Source organism: Peromyscus eremicus, chromosome 14 (genome assembly GCF_949786415.1).
Source record: "Peromyscus eremicus chromosome 14, PerEre_H2_v1, whole genome shotgun sequence".
Lineage (NCBI taxonomy): Eukaryota > Metazoa > Chordata > Mammalia > Rodentia > Cricetidae > Peromyscus > Peromyscus eremicus.
This window is the reverse complement of record NC_081430.1, coordinates 50,699,906-50,708,440: the sequence shown is the minus strand read 5'-3', so window position 1 is coordinate 50,708,440 and position 8,535 is coordinate 50,699,906.

The following is an 8,535-nucleotide window of genomic DNA, read 5'->3' as shown; positions in this document are numbered from 1 at the left end:
GCCATGTATGTGCCACATCTGGCCTCCACCACCAAGTTTCTTGTGGTTGTGCTGTTAATGGTAAAGTCAAGTGCCTTCAATGCTAAAGGCTCAGAAATCTTTCTTAAACTGATTTCATGTCCTATGCAAGTGTTTTCTACAACCTGCATAACCAGTACTTTGTAAAACTTGTTTACGCTTCAATTGTACATAGTGTTTTTTAAAGAAATATATAGTATTTTTATTTAGGTACCTCCAAACTTGAACTCGTCTGTGTGAAGCATTGTAAACGATACATTTCTCTTTTGAGTACCATCACAGTTGTACAGAGGTTTTCACTGGTTCTATTTTTCTACTGTTACTGATAAGCATGTAACACTGACTTTATCCTACATATAGTTGACATTTCAAATAAATGGCTTGTATAGAACCTGTGGAGTTGGACATAGTCTGTTCGGGCAGTGTAGCATGCGGTCTTTATCTACAGATGGGTTGTGCCACTTGAGGGTAGATTCTGGAGGTTTTCCAGATTTTCTGTCTCATGTTTTCAATTTTTCAGAAGCATTTTGATGATGGTGCTGATGGTTTCCTTGGAAATTATCCATTCTAATTAGTCAAGTTGACTTGTATTTCACCCAGGACATTTTTGAGAGATTTCATTGTACAAATTGGAGCAATGGTCTCCAGAGAAAGTTCCACCCATGTGTACCAGGCACCTGAACTGCACTGTGGTCAGTCAGCAGGCAAAGACATACTCAGGTCTCCATGGAAGACCTCGAACTGAAGACGTCCTTAGTTCTGCCTTGACATTTTAACTTGCAGGAAGAAGAGATACTGGTTAAAAGGGAGCCTGGGATGGGAAGACTTGGCAGGGTGACCTTTAGAAAGATAGGACTACTGCTGGGACTAGGAAAACCAGAGGAGGACACGGAAGGGCAGAGCCTAGGGTGGCAAGGACTGTGCACACGAGGGCTCTGGAACTAGTTAGTGGACCCTCCTTACCCCTCTTGGACAGGCAAACGCTTTCAAGATTGGCCCTGATGCCAGTCTCAGATGTCAAAGCTGCCACAAGCTTTAGCAGGGGATGGAGAGGGGAGGTGGGCATTTCCCAAACTTCCAACAGTGGGAAGTGAAAAGGCTCCTCAGTGCTGCAGAGAGCCCACTGTTCAGGCTACAAAGGGCACAGTGTTTCGTGACTTGTGGTAAGTGTTGGTAGGCAAGGCAAGGAGGGTCTCATCTAGAGGAAAGTGAGCTGAATATTAGTCATATTAGCTTGGCCAGGAGTTCTAAGCAGTACCTAAGAAGTATTTAGGTGAGAACTTGGGAAAATAGTCCACACACACTGCTTGACTAAGGGAAACATTTGAAGGAAGATGAAACGGGTGATGACCCTGGAGGACCCCATCCTAGGTCCTTTAGGGGAGATTCGCAGACCCAGGGCCCCTACAGGCAGGAAGGAAACCTGCAGTGTGGCACTCAGAAGGGAATGTGGTCTTCAGAATAAAAGTGCCACACATGTCCATTGTGGAGAAGAGAAAATGAGAAAGACTTAAAAGATGTGTGTGACAATCTCAGAGTGCTTACAGGGCTGCCCCTGGGAGGGGGACTTGTACTGTGGGGTGGGAGGACTTAGGATTGTAGCCTCTCCCTGTTTGGCTTGAGGAAAAGGGTCTCTCTCGGTAGCCCTGAGGGCCCAAAACTCACTAGACCACAATGGCCTCAAACTTAAAGGATGTGCCTGCTTCTGCCTCCTGAGTGCCAGGATCAAAGGCGTGTGCCTCTATCCCCTGCTTGCTTCTTTTTTATTGTACCATTTATACTGGTCCTTTTTTTAAATGCGGCTCAGAGTTGGGAACTTGGCTTCGGGCATACTGAGCACATGCTCCACCACTAAGCTAAACTTGTCAACCCCTGATTACATTGATTTATTTGGGGTGAGCACACACAGGCCAACAGTGAGCTTGTGGAGGTTGGGGACAACTTACAGAAGTCAGTTTTCTTCCACTTGAGAATCAAATTCAGGTCACCAGGCTCGGCAGTAGACATCATAACCCATTTACCAGCCATGGTTAAGTTTTCACATGACCTATATTACCTTCTCAAATGAAAGGAAGAAGACTAAAGATCACTTCCTCACTTCTTAGAAGTGGCTGTTGGCTCACACGGTTTTAGGAGGTCAAGCCCCTAAGTGTTTGTGGGTGATGACTCCAAGGGAGAATAGGGCTGGCAAGACTGGTAAGCAGGCAGAAGTCCAACAGGAGGGGAGAACATGGGGGCGACTGGGTAGATGGCTTAGTGAGCAGCTGAGAAGGTGGAGACTGGCTGGAGGAGCCATGAGTGAAAGGAGCTAACTGTCAGAGACAGAGCCAACTCATACCCGGTCATACCTGGCAGCAGAGACCATCATGCATTTAGACCCTACTCTGAAGGTGCTTGGACTCTGTCAACATAGAGAAGGTCAGCTCAGTATCGTTCTTTTTTTATTGCAGTGTGTGTGTGTGTGTGTGTGTGTGTGTGTTGGGCATGCATGAGCCATGCTGGGGGGGAGGGGCGTGCATGAGCCATGCTGCGAGCACAAGTGTGTGTGTGTGTGTGTGTGTGTGTGTGTGTGTGTGTGTGTGTGTTGGACATGCATGAGCCATGCTGTGTGTATGGAGGCCAGAAGACAACTTTCAGGAGTCAGTTATCTCCACTCTGTAGGGCTAAGGGATTGAACTCAAGTTGTCAGGCTTGGCAGCAAGCACCTTTACCCACTGAGTCATCTCCCTAACCCTCAGCACAATTTCTTCTTTATCGAAATTTTATTTTGTGTGTGTGAGTGTTTTGCCTTCACGTATGTCTGTATCATGTGTACCTGGTGCAGCATAGGCCAGAAGAGGGCATGTGTCAGACCCCCTGGAACTGGAGCTACACATGTACCTGGTGCAGCATAGGCCAGAAGAGGGCATGTGTCAGACCCCCTGGAACTGGAGCTACACATGGTTGTAAGCTACCATGTTGGTGCTAGCAATTGAACCTGTGTCCCCTGAAAAAACAGCCAGTAACCTTAACCACTGAGCCATCTCTCTGTCCCTTGGTATCATTTAAGAGCTCTTCCTACTCAATGTTAATTTCTTCAAGTTCAGAAGTCAACAAATAGTAGCTGCTCACTTTTCCTTCCTTCTAAAACATTTTTCATTTCCTTTTTTTGTTTTTGTTTTTTGTTTTGTTTTGTTTCAAAAGTATGGCAGTTATGTGATGTCCAGAAGATAGCATTCCACATCACTCCACCCAGTTCTCCATGCTTAAATTCTCTGTGCCCCTGTGCCTTGGAGAGGATGCTATAGATGTCTCATTTAGTGACTACTCAACAGTCACTGATTCTCAGCACTTTTAGCAATTATAGATCTCTGTAGTAACTGACAGCAGCCCTCTTCTATGACCAGAAACCTAAGTATTTAAGAGACAATTTAACAGGAACACCATGTCCATCTGCTACTGTTCCTTGTCCCAAATGCCTGACACATCACTAGTCCCTAGTTTCCAGACTACATTCCCTGCTACAAATACAGAACCAAATGATTTGCGACACTTGGTAATTTCTAGGCCTTGGGTCCCTTTGCTTAGCCATCCCATCCAGATTGCCAGTAGCTTGCTGCATTCCTGGCTACTCCCATGGGCCACACACACACAGTCCCCAGACTCTTCTCCCCATGTCTTCCAGTAGTATGTTCCACTCGTGGATCTGAGGGATGTATTCTGATAGAAAGGGTACAGGTAGGTTGCAGGGTTCTGCTCTTCCTTACCTGCCAAACTCTTACTAACTACCCAACGTTCCAAATGACCTATCTGACACTCATCATTGGGATTTATTAGGAGCTTCACCCAATCTTACACTCCAGCCTGCCCACTCCCTCAGGCACAAGATGCTTGTCCTCCTGTGAGGTCTCCCCAGCAGCCAGAGCCACATCCTGCAGACAGCCTCAGATTTAGGACTATAGTGACATCTCAAAACAGTGGGGAACTGCATCCATGAAGTCCCGTGTGCAAGTATGCTAGTGGTCACTGCTGGGTTGTGGCAGAGCTGGGGTGAAGGTGAAGGGGAGACCAGGAAATTCTTGAGGAAGAAGAGCCTCCACAGATGAGATCCATCAGAGAACCCTGATGGGACACTTTCTTATGGTATCTAGGACAAAGCACCCAACCCCAGCTTCCTCATCCCAAATGTGGTTTACTTACTAAGCACTGGTTATGGACATGACATATGGGTCTTGTGACCTTCAACTCACCCTTCATGATAAACATCTTATCTCTGTCCTCAGGAGAAGGGACACCTCCCTAACTCCTGCCTCACGAGACTGCTGCAGAGGCCAAGAGGAACATGTGCTCTCCTGAAATTCCTCACCCTTCAATCTCTCCAGCTATATAAATATCTTCCATTTCTGGAATCTTCTATTAGATATAAATGTCTCCCAGACCTCTGTGAGTGAAAAGAACTGTTCTTCCCTTTTCTCTGTTTTCTGACAAACCTACCAAAGACCCTGGGAATTCCCTGGTTGGTCAGGGAGTGGATGACCCCAGAGAGGCCCTCCCACTCCTCAGGGTATCTGGTATATGCTCTTGGCACCCCTGTAGTCAGCTGACCCGTGTCTGCCATCCTTGTTCTCTTAAAGGCCTGGATTCTGATGAAATCATCAATCCCTCCTACCCCCACCTCGGCCTCCCAGGCCTCTCCAGCCTTCCATCTTCCTCTGGCCCTAGCTGAGGTCATGGTCCCAATGTCTCACTTCCCAGCCCCCTCCAGGAAGTAGATTTTCTTGTGCTTTCCTCCACGTGGGATACAGGAAGGGCAGCGGGTGGTGGACGGCCCCTCTAACAATCCCACCCCTTGCAGTTGTACTACTTACTTACAGTCATCTCTCCCCACCCTGCCACTTCCTTCCTATACTGATGGCCTGGCTTCAGCCTCCCTCTGGTCCGCCCATTCCAAGCCCTGTTGGCCACAGCAGGAGCAGCCATAATAGGGCTCCTTTCCACAAGGACTCCAAATTGAAATCTTCACTCCCTCCTGCTCTCAGTCCACTTGTCTTAGGGTTTTTATTGCTGTGAAGAGACACCATGACCACAGCAACTGTTATAAAGGAAAAACATTTAATTGGGGTGGCTTACATTTTCAGAGGGTTAGTCCATTATCGTCATGGTGCGACATGGGTGGTGTGCAGGCAGACACGGTGCTGGAGAAGTAGAGTGTCCTACACCTTGGCTTGCAGGCAACAAGAAATGGGCTGTCTCACTGAGTGTGCTTGAGCATATATGAGACCTCAAAGCCCGCCTCCATGGTGACACACTTCCTTCAACAAGACCACACCTACTCCAACAAGGCCACGCCTCCTAATAGTGCCACTCCCCTTGGGGGCCATTTTCGTTCAAACCACCACACCACTCCTTCCTTCTGTCAGTAATGTCTTCTCAAGTTCTCCATTCAATACTAATTTCTGTGGAGTTCTGGACTCCATCCTCTTCCTGTTCCCTCCAGGATAGCCTACCCAGAGCTGTCAGCCACTTCCTGTCTCTGGCCTTTGAGAGCACATCCATCTCGTGCTGGGCCCAGCTTTGGGAAACTGAAGAAAGCCCCACGGCTACCACATCACCCAACCAAGTAACACTTTAGAGAGCCTCTACCTGTGGAGCCTCCAGCTCAGTCCTCAATCCCTGACCTTTGGGGGAGACAGATGCCTTTTTTGGGTCTGGGGCCAACCCCATCTTCTTCCAGTGTTCTCCCTCTCTGATGTACTCCAACCTGCCTTCACGGTCTGTCTGTGCTGCGGCTCCTGTGAGGGCTTGGAATGGGAGGACAAGAGGGAGGCTGAAGCCAGGCCATCAGTATAGGAAGGAAGTGGCAGGGTGGGGGGAGATGACTGTAAGTAAGTAGTACAACTGCAAGGTGTGGGATTGTTAAAGAACCCTACAGCTGTCCTCCCTGCATGACTCCAGTTACTCCCCAATGTCATTGTTCTGTCTTACCTCTCTTTGCCCTGTACCCCACCTCTCTTATCTGTCCTCTGCCCTACCACACTCTGAATCGCTCTGGGCCCATCCCATGCCACTTGGGAGCCCTCCTGCCCTGAGCACCGCACCCTCTTCTGGCTCACTGGCTAAGGAGGCTCTGCCAGCAGGTTTTGTCTGGAGCTTTAAGGCAGGTGCTCACATGACAGAGACAGCCACATCGCCCAGTCAGCTTCCTCAGAATGTGGAGGCTCATCTCTTAGCTCTTAGTCTCATTTCTAGTCAGCGTAGAGATTATGGACTCTCAACAGGCCTTTTCCCTCTTACCTCTGCCTGCCACCAGACACCATGACACCCACAGCTCTGTGACATTGTCCTAGTTTCCTCCCATCTCATTAGCCACGTTCCCCAGCCTGCCTCTAGCTCAGCCTTCCATGGTTCTCTGGCATCTGCCCAAGCCCTTTCATCCTCACTTTTCGTGTGGCTCGAAAGAGGCCAAGAGGTTCCTTTCAATGGCTTCCGTGACAATGGGGGCTGCTACCTGCAAATTTTACCCCACCTTAACCTTTGACCTTAAACCCTATTACACACTTGGTATCAGACCTTGAACAAGAACCAACGTAGCCAGCACCTCCCATAGTCTTCCTCAACTTGCACAACAACAAAGCCATGGGGCCCCTCCCCAAGTGCTCTTTGTCAGGCCCTTCCACTGGGAGAGGGAGATTCACAGCATCCTATCAGGACTCCACTGTCAATCCGCACTGGTGGCCAAAGACTTTTTTTGGTAGGGTCTTTGTCCCCCTGTCTTATACCAGGAAGCCAACAGCCCCTTATGAGTCATGATGGAGCCTCTGGCTTAGGCCCATCAGGTATTCTAGTTGACAGCCACTTCACAGTCCTCAGGGGCCACAGCCTTCCGTGAGTCCCTTCCCTTGCTCTGCAGGGTGACAGCTGTGGTCAGAGAAACCAGTTCTGCAGGTGAGGATGCACTGTGACTAGAATAGTCTGGCAAGACACAGGAGGTCTATAAAGGAACTGTGGCCCTAGGTGGCCCTTTGGTTCATTTAAAAACATTGTGTGCTTCGTATGGCAGAGTGGTGGCGACACCAGTGACCCTTGCTTTCAGGGAATAGTAATGCAGTGTTCTCATTCCTGACACTCTTTCTTCCAAGGATGTTGCCTAGACAGCATCCCTCAATCACCAAACTGATTTCCTCTCAGGCCCTACTGCAACCTTGCTCCCTCTACAAGGTACCTAATCCAAAGCACAGCCATGAGGACATAAATATTCCAGTTTGGGAGATGAGATGGGCACAGTGGCTGTCATGGCCAGTGGGACCTGAGGGTGTTTGTCTACCCCTTCCAGGGACTTCTCTGCTATTACACCGAACAGTGCCCTCAGGATTGTGGTGAGGGCTGTGAATCCACTGTGTCCAGACTTCACTCCCTCCATCCTCCCCTCTGAGGAGTACCTTGTACCTAGCTTAGGCTTCTTTCCCCAATAGGCTGCCTGCCCTATCTACTTCCTATGGGCCCTGGGCTCTGCTCCCTGCTGTCGTTCAGAAGTCTGATGTGGCTGTGGCTGAGTTGTGAGCACTAGGTTCTGAGGGGGCTGTATGTTTCTGTTTGCCGTCAAGCTGGCTAGTGGAAGCAGTGACCCTTTCCTCTCACCCTCCCTGATCCAAGTCCCCAGGTATCCTCGGCCCTGCTGCCACCTGCCTCGTCTGTTCTGTGTGATGTTGCCAGTGGACAAAGGTAAGCACCGTGTTTTCCTGTGAGATCACCTCCTGTCTCTATATATCACATGGGGAAGCTGGACTGGAAACAGGCTTCCTATGAGGTTTAGTAAAACTTCCCTGGAATGGGTTGGATGTTGTAAAAGAATCAAATTCTTTTATGGAAGTCTAAGTTAATTTACCAAACCAAGGGAGTGTCCCTCCATGTTTTGGTTAGAAGAAATAGAGAAATCAAACTGGAACTGAACTGGAAGCTTCCTCTTGGCTACTAGAGTGCCAGAGGCTGCCATGTAGCTTAGTGGTGAAAAACCGTCATGTAGTCTCAGCTTCAAGGTGACATGATTATGACAATTCTGCTGGCTCCTGGCCAGGTTGGTTCCCCAGACAGTACTGACCATCCACAGGCCGGACTAGACCACTGCTTTGGCTTGCCTCCTCTGCTCCAGCTGTCCTCTAGGGGATGAGAACCAGTGTTCCTGGCACCAAGGGAGGACGACGCTTCCATCAGGTTATTAGCTACAGCAGCAGCTCAGGGATGGAGGACACTTCATTCACCTAACTCACTGTGGTCATGTCATTCTCTTGACAGGGTCCATCACTGAACTTGGGCCTAGGCTGGCAGCCCCTGCAACCCTCCTTTCGACCACCCACTGTGCTGGGGCTACAGACGTGTGAGTACAACCATACTTAGATGTTTGGGATTTGAACTCAGGCAGCAAACTCTTAACCCTGTTGAGCGGTTCCCCCAGACCCAGGACCCATTTTATAGACTAGCAAACACAGATTGAACTGCCTCCAGTTTTGAACCAGGGCCCAGGATAGGAAAGCTGTGGGT